General features: G+C 33.8%; 1 pseudogene; it reads right to left on the bottom strand.

Annotated features, from left to right (window-relative positions):
• Positions 1–2260: 2260 nt before the first annotated feature.
• LOC111720212 overlaps positions 2261–12431 on the bottom strand; it is an 82054-nt pseudogene continuing 71883 nt past the window's right edge.

Below are 12431 nucleotides of genomic sequence, written 5' to 3'. Positions count from 1 at the left end.
TGGCTGAATAATAGAATATTATTGTTCTGTGAACAAGCTGATTTTAGAAAGAACTGGAAAATTGTACACTAATTGATGCTTGGTGAAACAAGCAGAAGCAAGAATATATTGTATACAATAATAGTAAGAATGTGTGATGACCAGCTATGAGACTTGGTTCTTCTCCGTGATTCAGGGATGCAAGGCAATCCCAATAAACTGTGAATAGAAAACACCATCAGCATCCAGAAAGAGAACTGTGAAGATTGAATGTAAATAAGCACATGCTACATTACTTCTTTGTTTCTGTTTATTTTTTCCTTTTGTGTGTTTTTTTTTCTTTTGTTCTGATTTCTCTCCCTCAATCTGATTAATAAAGAAATGTGTATTAAGAAATTTAATATGCATGAATAACCAGATAGCCATTTCTAGGACTGGGGAACATTTTCAGAAGTTTAGGCTCTGGTATTAGACATAAATTTGATTGGGGAATTTCCCAAATAAAATGAAACCCATTTTTCTCCTTTTCAGTTATGAATTCAAGTCATTCTTCACTTTAAAGTAACTATCCAAGCAATATGTACTGATTGACTAAGTTAAAAAGACGATCATCCAACTACATGTCATAGTCTGGGCAGTATGAATTTTTCATCCATTTGATTTTTCCTATATAAATTGCTAAGAGTACTTTGCAATTAAGAGGAATTTCACTGAGGAGATCCTGTAGTGTCCAGGACCTTGATGCAATTAGTAAAATTTCTATTTAGAAACTTATTTTTAAACAGGCCAATTTAACACATCTTTTGGGAATTTCCCTTACTTTGAAATCTAAGAAAGTTGATTCCATGTAAGTTACTTTAATAATCGTGTTATTTCTTGCATGAATTTCATTTATATGTTCTTGTTTAACTCTAGGCATCCTTCATGATATCATCTTATTCACCACTATTACTTTAGTATGTCAGATACTGAGGTGAAGTGCAAAAAGGTTCCCCTCTTACTGATAGTAAAATTGCTCTTCTATAGAAATGTTGGCAGATCTTTTCTACTTCTTATTGTTGCTCCTGCCCCTGCCTTCCTCCCATTTCATCTATAAATGCTTTTAGGTTGATATGACTTAACTGGTTTTCACATTGAACTTTTAAAAGGATGTTTTTTTTCTTTACTATTTTTTTTTTTTGCTATTCTTTGTGCTGATAGATTGTTTATAAGCTCCTGTCAGTAACTTCTACAATATTTTATATGTGAACTTATATTCTAAAATAATATGTCTATTGACAGCCAAGTCTATTTAGAAGGTACAAAAAGTTCATTGACAAGATCACTCTCTCCTCTTTCCTTCATCTTTACTCTTTGGTGACCAAGTTCAACTTTACACTATTCTCTTTTCTTGAACCCCTACCCCTCTTATGATGTCATAGATTATACACAAGCAAGCTTTAGCCTTTGGTCACTTCCATCATTACTTGCTTTTGCTCCTACAGGGCTGCTAAATGTACATCCTTGGATCCACTACAAAAATAATCTCAACAGGACCCTAATTGTTGTTACAGTTGTATTTCTGAAACCATTCATCTATCCTCAAACTTCCTATGACTCCACTTTTTTCTTAGTTGAGTATCTTGCTTTATATTTTTTTTTAAAATTACTTATTAAATACAAAATAAGAAAAAGCAGAATAGAAAAAAGAAAGACAGCAAAGGGGAAAAAATTGTCATTTGCCCAGCAGAATATCAGGGAGGATTCAAAATATATAACAATAAATTTTAATTTCAAGAAATTGAACCATTCACTGTGAACTCCTTCTTCTCTTTTCCTTACCTCCTATCACTAAAAGAGTGAGAGAGACTGACGAATACAGCCTTCACACCTTCCCAAGAGAGTGTACCCTGGTATAAAAGCAAGCTTTTCTAAGTTAGTCCCCTCTCTGTTCACTCCCACTTAACCTTTAATTGACTAGTGAAACAATTCATGGTTTGTTCTGGGAATATCCTCTTTCCCACCCCATGGTGTCTAGATTTGTTATTCTTCCCTCCTGAGCACAGAAGACACTATGCAAGAGCCTCACTAAGCAAGCTCAATAAAGAAAAACCTTCTCTCAGTCATTGACCCTGGCCAGTTTAAGCCCCTTTTTAGCTTAGACCCCTCCTCTAATCAGAATGCTGTAACTAAGTCAATTTCTCCTTCTGTAAATACATTGATACTTCTTACCTTATATTGAAGCTTTCAATATTCTATGGAAACCTAACTTTTCAGTATTTCTCATATGATCATCTATTTGTCATTTGATAGGCTTCTGTTTTGTTTCAATTTCTTTACTGGGTGCATGCTTATGTGTTGGAGCCTAGGCAAGAAACACAAAATCAGAACAGGGTAACTAGGGCCACATGCCTTAGGGAGGCATCCCAGTGTGAATTCTGTAGCTCCTTTCCAAGCACAGATTGTTTCTAGAGACAAGGAAGCTTGCATTGAGCTTGCATCTCAACAGATACTTCTCCTCTTATGATTGATTACTGCTTGTTGCTGGGGCTAATATTTGCCATATATATATATATATATATATATATATATATATACATACACATACACACACGCACACACACACATACACAAAGGAACTGGGAGGGCAGAGTCAAGATGTAATCCAGGCAATAAACTTCTACAAATGAAAAAGGTGGTCCGGGAGTTCTGTTGGGGTGTCGCACGCGGAGACATGCAAAGACCTGGGAGAAGTTTTTCCAGGATTGACATGTAAACTGGATCACTGGAAGAGGACTACACATTAAAACAATGGTATCATCTCATGGTGGAGGAAGATTATCCTTCATCCTGTCTGCATTAATGAATATAGAGCTTTATTTCCAATCATTGGGAGGTCAATCCAATCTAAATTGGTTTAGATGATTCTTCACCACTTCTAGATTAGCACAGGTAAGGGCACAGTTAGTACCATCTTCTGAATCCCTAATAATATGCTGAAGCAGCTTCAGCATTGGTGTTATTCTTGTCCTAATAGAAATGAGTCCCAAATAATTGGCAAAACATCTGAGGTTCACTCTCCTTAATAGGTTTGATTGCCATATTACCTAGTCCATTATAAATCAGGAGTGCTTTTGACCCTCAGAAATCTCTGGTATCCCCTATCTTCCGGTTATCCAGGTATTGAAAAATCTTCCCCCTCAGGAAACTTAGGGTGCACGTTTTTTGTAGTAAACGTCAATAATAGGCCCAAATCACAAGATTGCTAATGACTTTGACAAAGAGAGAAATATGTTGACCTATGAGGAGCCATAAAAAGTGTTCTGAGAAGGAAGTCTAAATGTGAATATCTAGATATCATGGCTAATTTCCTGATTATCAGTCATGGGAAGTGAGTATCTTGTAGCTGGATCCAGTAACATAAGGTCTTTCTTTGGGAATTATATGTTCTTAAAAGATAGTTGTAATATTGAAGCACCAAGTGTGACTGGACAAATTCATGACCGGAGGGCCTATGAATCAGTCATGGGATAGTGGAACAGGAAAAGAAGTTATCTCATCTGTGGAATAGAACTATGGACTCCACTCCAGTCCCTCAGCCTTATAACCTGCCCCATCCCACCTCACTACTCTACCCCACCCTCTTAACTCTATAATAAAATGATCCCTTTACATCTTTCTCAGCTCTTGGATTCTACCCTTTTTCTTCTTTCTCCTTGGAGGAGGGCCTCCTGGCTCCACCCTTCAAGCACTCAAGCTAGGCAACCTTCCCTACACCCACCTCAATCCCATAACTCCTTTTGCTTCTTGGATTATTTGTCTCTTTCCAACTTCCTCCCTTCCTACCCTCCACACTAACCTTCAATTTGTTTTCATAATTCCAACCATTTAACAGCATTCTTGGACCATTTCACAATTCTATGAATAAGTTATTATGCCTATCTTTCCACAATTCCACCCCACATTACTGCCACATTTTGCCAATTTGCAGAATATGAAGTGAAAAGAGTCATTTTCATTAGCATTTCTCTTAGTGATTTAGAGCATTTGTTCATGTGGCTTTTAATAGTTTGTAATTCTTTAGAAAACTTTTTAATGTATCTTTTGGGAAGTTCTCTAAGTAAGGTCTTAGTTATATGTTAGTTGTATAACTTGGATATCAAATTCTTAGTTTAATTTGGTAAAAAGATTTTCTTTTTCTAATCAATTGTTTTCTTTCTTAGCCTAGATGTATTAATTTTGTTGTGCAAAAGCTTTTCAATTTCCTATAATTAATCTAATCTGTTTTTTTTTAATTCTTTGCTATCCTTTGCTTTGAAAATAATTCTTTTCCTACCCTTAATTGTCAAATATTCTACTGCATGTCATATATTTCTAGGAGAATATCATTTAAGAAACAAACAAAACCCTTTAAATACATCAAAACATTTATAGAAGCACTTTTATGGAAGCAAATTACTGAAAACAAAGCAAGTACCCACATAATAGTTGTCATTTTAGAAGAATGAAATCAATTCAAAGTTGTTATATTTTGAAGCAGCTAAAAAAGATAACTATGATGAATGTCCTATAATCTATACATTGCTTTATATCTCAGAGTTGATAAGTGCTTCTAATTGAATCGAATAAAGTGACATCTCCTCCAAAGTGAGTAAAGTAACTTAGCTTCTCTATCTAAATTGCCAACCTTAAAATATTCTTATGAGGATCAAATAAGATCATGGGTCATTGATTTAGAGTTAGAGCAATTTTGGTTTATTTAGTCCAATGTCTACATTTTACAGTTGAGAAAATAGGGCCTAAGCAGCTAAGGGACTTCCCTAAAGTCACATTGGAAGCTAGTGGTAGAGCTAACACTTAAAACCACATGTTCTGACTACCATTTAATAATTTGTGGATTACATTATGCTGCATCCTTAATGTTTGTGAAGGTCTTTTTAATGACAAAATGCTGTATAAAAAGGATATGCTTTTGATTGCTATTATTTTTTATTATTGATACAAACAATATTTCTAGGGACATAAGTCTTAAGGACTCCACTTTTATGATGTCTGTGATCCAGTAAGTATCACTCATTGGGAGAAAGTTTTAGGATCACATTTTCCAAAATTTGTATGTGTCTGATACAGTAGTATCACCATGTGAAAATTCTAATTAGTAGTAGATATTGTGAACAGAACAAAAGCAGGAAAACTTCATAAAGTAAAAGGCACTGAATTCTAAGTTACAATACTGGGATTATGAGTTTGAAATTAATGTAATTCTCTCCAACAATGTTAAAGAGATTAGTGGGTTTTGGAGAAAAATAATTACATTATAACCCACTATCCCATATTCCTTCAACCAGACCATAATCTGGTTGTTCTTACTTATGCAAAGGGTGAGGCAGAGACTGAGTACCCTTGATCCCTCTTATTGTTTACAATCATTTCTATCCTGATTATTTTTATATTGGATTGGCAATTTTTGCATGATCTTGTTTGATCTTGTCAAACAATTGGGGCATGATTTGCATCATGGATTATTCAAGACATTCTAAGATAACATGGAGAAAGTAGATCATTGGTGCTATTTATTACATGCCAAATTATGTGTAAAATTGATATAATATTTTAATGTTTGCAAAACCTTTCAAATGCATTGTGTTATTTGAGCTTCACAATAAATTTGAGGATATGCCATTGAAAATATCTGTTGTTACGAAGTTGGTAAATTGAGGCTACAAGAGGTATCTCAGAGATAGCATTTCGATGAAGGTCTTCCTCATTCCAAGTCTAACACTCTTTCAACTATGCCCACTGGTCTTTAATGTAAAATATTATTTTTAATAATGTCCTATCTATGAAACTGAATGAGATGAGGTGTGATCTTTCAAGAAAGTTGTAAAAATCGAGTAAGTCTTCATCTACTTCAGAGTTTGAGTAGGCCTGAAGGACTTTGAGCATTGATCCAAGGGCATACCTAAGTCCCTTTCCTGCTATTCTCCCATGACATCATTTTCTCCCTATTTCAGTCAAGTATGGGCAACTATGTACTTATTGGGCAAGTTCAATTTCTTGGGTAGTTCCCAAGTTTAGAATCTAAGATTCTCAACCAATGAGGATGAGGATCAGTGGTGGGAGGGGATATTTGCTTTAGGGATTAAAAGTGTTAACCCTGGCCCAGAAGGTGCTTCCTACCTTCAATTGTTTGCTCGATGGGTGGGATGCCCTTTTCCTGAGAAAGTATAACAAACTTTGCTTCTAGAGATCTCTCCAGCTTTTTTTTTTTTATTAAATGGTGGCCCCTCACCATTTCTGAATCACATAAAACTAAAGTAATCTTGATTTCTGGAATACCACTCCACTAAGTCATGAGCAGTTTCAGTAAGTAGAAGACTAATTTCAAATTGGGGTTTGTTTTTGGACTGTATGCCTGCCACCAGAGGACTTAAACTGTGATAGGTTCTTCACTAAAATGCTGACTCTTAAAATGATGAATATTTTTATCCTAGAAAATTTATTGTCCTAAGTCATTCTATTGATGAGTTAATTTTCCATTCACTGAGGCATAAAAAGCTTAAGATTTCACTGGTAAGGGGAGTACTCACATGGACATAATCATAAATCATTGAAGTATAGATGTATTTTATTAAGAAGCAGGCAAAGTATAATATTCCCATCACAGCAGAAAAGGACATTCCCAATACTATTAATGTTACAATAGGCATGATGTAAAAATTTTAAATATGTAAATATACATAAGGAAAAATGTTTGTTCAAGGCAAATATTTCCAACTACAAGGTGCCATTTGTTAATCAGGAAATTGTCAATTTGCATAACAAAAGAACAAAATAAAAATACTCTGCTTTTTTGATATTTCTGTTATGTGGACCTTATTTAAAAATATGATAATCCTTTGACTTTTTGTAAATCATTTCTAATAAAGTTGGGAGACAGATTTATATTAATGGATTGCCACAATTTTAAATTAATGAAAGTGGTTAGCAAGTAAATTAATTTTATTTACTACTTCTAGGAATATTAATTTTATACTATTTTGACCTTCATAAAAATACTTTTTTTTTTCATTTAAGCTCAATAAAATCAGGTATATACATGCAATTCAGTATCAGTTGGTAAATACTGTTTCATTTTACAAACATTGATTAAGTGCCTTCTATGTACCAAGTATTGTGCTAAGTACTGGGGAAGATATAACAGTTAATAATGTGTTGTCTGTCTTCAAAAGACTTAAACATAAACTATTAGGATTGCTGCTGAGCTCAATTTTAGATCAGTGTACTTTAAGATAGCCATAATAATCCACTTTGAGATGCTAACAAGGAGCTGGAGATAGAAGACAAGATTAGAAGAAAGATTAGGGCTACATAATTCAGTCCAAGAATTAGCACCATAAATATGATAATGAAGAATCCATGGGAGCTGATAAGATCACCAAACAAAAAGTGTGGAAGTAGATAGACAACAAGAATTTATTAAATATTTATTTTGTACCAGACTCTATGCTAAGAACTAGGGTTACAAATTTAAACAAAAAGACAGTATCTTCCTTTGTAGAATTTATGTTCTAATGGAGGAAGATAACACATCAAAGAGATCTGGGGAAAAAAATACAAATGGATTTTGGGAGGGGAAAAGATATTTATGGTGATTGCCAAAGTCTTTTTGATTTTTTTGATTCAAGGGAATTCAAAGGTGAAAAGACAACTGTATCATGGCAGCAAACTCCAGAAAGTTGGAAGGTTAGCCACGTCCAAGACAAAGACATGGGATATAGTCATATTTAGTATATGAGATGTAGATTCAGAAAAGTCATTTGAAAAGAAGTAGTCATATAGATAACAGGGGAATAGAATAAAGAGAAAAGGAATTGAAGAGCAAAGAAAAATTTTGTTATGAAAAAAACTAGAGAAAATAGTTTCACAATAAGGCAAGAGAAAGATGAAGAAAAATAAGAATTGAGAGAAGGCCATTAGATTTGGCAACTAAGAAATCACTATTTCAGTTTAATGATGGGATTATGAAAGGTACTGGAGAATTAAGAAAATAAGAGGAAAAGAAGGGGTGGAATAATATTGTATAAGACTTTCTCAGATAGTTAACAAATTAAAGGAAGGAGAAACAAAGAATGATAATGGGATAGATGGATCAAATGAAGAGGCTTTTCTTTTTTTTTAAGGATAAAGAATACTTAGGGATTTTTATAAGCCACAGAGAAGTAAACAAAAAACAGAAAGATTTAAGATTAGGGAAACAATGAGGATTTTATAGAGAGGACTGTCTGACTGGGGAGACAGAATAGAATTGAATTAAATAGCCTACTAATAATAAACTAAGGAAGATTTTTCAAAGCATAGAATTATGAATACTAGTAGAATAATGGGGACCAAAAGATGGTAGTGTATAAAAAATAAATTTACAAAGCTATGATTATCAATTATGTGGCATGGGATGAAATGAAGGGGGTGAGGTAATCTTGGCCTGTCTGTAGATTTAGCAAAAAATTCTGGTGAAAAACAAAATTCTTTCTCTATACCAGAGAAAGAATAATGCTATTTAGGTTAAAAAAAAATCAGCAATAGGGAGATAATGCATACATATATGACATATCTAGGTATATATGTACAGTAAATTCTCAACTTTTATAAATAACATTCCTAGATAGTGGCACAACAGTCAAAACTGCACATGTTGCTATAGCGAAGTTAATAGGAAATAGAGTATCAGGTTTCTGAAATCAACAAAAACTGTACTATTTTGCTAAAGGTTACTGAATACACATTTCTACATAAAATTCTTTATAACAAAACTAAATTCGAATAACATACACTTTTACTAATGTGATAACCATGAAATAGTCAATAAAATGTAATAAACGAAATTACTAATATGAAAAAGCCTTTTTTCACTGGTAACTCCTTGGAATTCTGTGTATTTTTGTGCTAATATCTTAATTTAAAAAAACAATAACTTTAATTTTATATAATATTCACTTTCCATAACATATTAAATCTATAGTACCATAAATACTATACAGCAAATAAAATTCTTAAAAGTAAAAAAATTAACCTGAATCTTACTTTTCACTGTATAAGAAGGTAATATGAGGGCACTGTGAAGGCATTGGTTACCTTCTGAAAACAAATCACAACAAATGCTTGAAGCTACAAAGATTAAACATAACAATGTTAAGAATTAACAGTATATACTCACATACAAAAATACAAACATTCAGAAAACTGGGTGGAAGGAGGGGAGGGAGGAGTTGTTCTCCAAAAGCAAAATCATTTATCCAGCCCTCAGGAAGTTTTTTCTCCTGCGATTTCTCAACCTATATTTTTTTCTACCTTGCATATACAGAATCAATCACTAGCTTACCACAAACATATCCCAAACACAATAGTGGTCTCGTTTCTTTTTTTTCTTAAATTAATTTTTTTTAAATAACAATTCCATTTTCACCCTCTCATTACCTAACTCATCGGGGGGAAAATAGAAAAACAAAATCCTTGCAACAAATAAATAAAATAGCTCATTATTTTCCCTGAGTATATCATCTATATCAGGAGGTAGGCAGTGTGCTTCTTATTATGGTGGAAAGAGTTCTTACAACTTTTAAAGTTTTTGTTTTTACAATATTCTTGTCTTGGAAACTCAGCTGTGCATTATTACTTCATACCAGTCTTCAATTACTTTGTAAAACTAATATAAATTGTTCTCATTTTTTCTGAATCATTCCCATTTTTCTCCCAAAATATCTTTTCCTTAATTTCTTAGTTACAACCATACTTTTTGCAAATTAGTTGTATAACAACAGTAATTGTTTAAAAATATTCTATTAAGAGAATGTTCCAATTAAAATGTCTCTTACAATACTAACAAGAATTAAATGACAGTGTATATATTTATTGGGTCACAAAGCACATATATTCATTTCTAAAACCATTGAAAAATTGATATAAAATAAGTTTGGCTAGCACAGACTTAAAAAAAAAAAACCCTTATAAATTCCATTCTTTTGGCAGGATCAAAGATAGCTTTACAACAGACTGATTTGCAATGGGGAAAAATATAAATGAATTTCCTCATAATTGATAAACTCATGAAGTGATTTTCATTTAGATGATGTAAAAGTGTTGTAAATTCAGTTCTTTCCTGTGTCTTAATTTGTGTTGCAGATTTTTATAAAGGAACTAATTAATATCTTTCTAGAAAATTTCAGTCCATATAATTTCTTTTTTTTTATTGAAGCTTTTTATTTTCAAAGTATATGCAAGGATAATTTTTCAACATTGACCCTTGCAAAACCTTGTATTCCAATTTTCCCTCCTTCCCCCCCATTCACTTCCCTAGATGGCAAGTAATCCAATATATATATTAAATATGGTAAAAATATATGTCATTTGAATATAGACATACATATTTATACAATTATCTTGCTGCACAACAAAAATCCATTCAAAAAGGAAGAAAAATGAGAAAAAAAAATAAAATGTAAGCAAACAACAACAAAAAAGAGTGAAAATACTATGTTGTGATACACACTCACTCCCCACAGTCCTCTCTTTGGCTTCAGATGGCTCTCTTTATCCCAAGATGATTGGGACTAGCCTGAATCATCTTATTGTTGAAAAGAGTCAATTCTATCAGAATTGATCATCCTATAATCTTGCTATCGCCATGTACATCTCTTGGTACTACTCATTTCACATAGCATCATTTCCTGTAAGTCTTTCCAAGTTTCTCAGAAATTATCCTGATGATTGTTTCTTATAGAACAATAATATTCTATAGCATTCATATACCATAACTTATTCAGCCACTATCCAACTGATGGGCATCCACTCAGTTATAACATTCTGGCTAGATTTCTGAAGATCTTGGGACCAGCCTTGGTCTCAGCAGAATAATCACCACCAAAATAGTCAGGAATAAAGTACAAACTCTTTATTGCCTTCTTCAGTCTCCCAGTCTGTATCAGCATTCTCAGTCAGTCAGCCAGTCAGCAGGCTGCACATCCAAATGTAATATCGTACTTTCTAGAGCCCCCAGTTGGGGTGACAAAATGTTCCGTTGTTTTCTAGAGCCCCCACACACTAGGGTGGATTAAAATATAGTGTCCACACTAGCTCTCTGTAGGATCTTGGGACCAACCTGAATCCTTGGTCTTAGGGAAGTCACTTGGTTACTTATAGAAGTGATGAAGAGAGACACCATGAGTCTGGTCAAGTCTTTTCTTCTGTGGCTGAGTTTGTCCCCCATCTATATACTCGGTTACAATTAAATCAATTATCATACTGAGTATAAACCAATCATTATATCATTAGGGAACCATTATTTGTTGTAAGATTAAATAAATCATACTCAACTAGAGAACTATTAATCACCACGCTGAACTAGATAACCATTGTATTATCAGTTCCAGTGAGTTAATACCTTGTTGTAAGAATCTTTGCCTCAAGTATATTTCTCCAGAGTTCTGGCCCATTACATCTCCTACTATTTTTTGTTTTACAACATAGATGGTCACGCCCTCCCTGACATCTCAGGAAGGGAGATGAAAACACCAAAGGGAAATGGGGAGTCAACCAGATTAGCAGGTTTCCTCTGGGCTGAAATTGAAACAGATATATATAAATCCATCAGCATGGGAGGTATTACAGAAGCACACAGTAATATAATGTTAGAATCCTAGTGTTAACTCAATTGATACAATGCTTATTGGTTCACACATTAGAGCAAATCCTTACAAAGTGTCAAGTCACTAGTATTGGTAGAAACAATGCCTGACTTTGCACCTTTGAGAATTCACACATTGGAGTTCACAAGTACGGGAGATACACAAAACTTTGTAACTATGTGAATTCACATCTCCCATAATCCCTCTCTCAGAGGAGGAGTCAACCTTTGGGTTCACACCTTTAAGAGATCATATATAGGAAGCTCTTAGAGGTTCAGTCAGTCAGTCAGTTAGTGAAGGAGATTGAGTCGGAGTTGAGCTAGAGGCAGAAGCTGGAAGAGCCAAAAGACAAGCTGCAAGAGCTCTTGCAACCAAGGAGGGAGAGAGGCCTCTAAGAAAGCTAACCAGGCCAAAGCCTCTAAGAAAGCTAACTGGGTCCAAGGAAAGAGATAAGACTTAGAAGGAGAAAATAAACGTTTGGATTTTAACAGCTGGCTTTATTTGGGATGATTATTACTCAGAACTGAAATTAAGGCTGCCTGCAGAAAACCTCTCCAAGAAGCCTGCTCATAGAGAACCATTATATTTTAACAAAGAAGAATACCACAATATAACACAGGCTAGGAGTGATGACTCTCCCCACAGCAGGCACAGGCTCAATGTGGTATAACAAATATAATTATACATGCAATTATATATATATAAACAATATGAATCAACATGGTATTATAAAAGATTTCCATAAGTCCTAGAAGGATGGTATATAAATAACAATCACACATACACCTC

Source organism: Sarcophilus harrisii, chromosome 3 (genome assembly GCF_902635505.1).
Source record: "Sarcophilus harrisii chromosome 3, mSarHar1.11, whole genome shotgun sequence".
NCBI lineage: Eukaryota > Metazoa > Chordata > Mammalia > Dasyuromorphia > Dasyuridae > Sarcophilus > Sarcophilus harrisii.
Note: the sequence above shows the minus strand (reverse complement) of the source record. Positions and strands in the feature narration are given on the sequence as shown.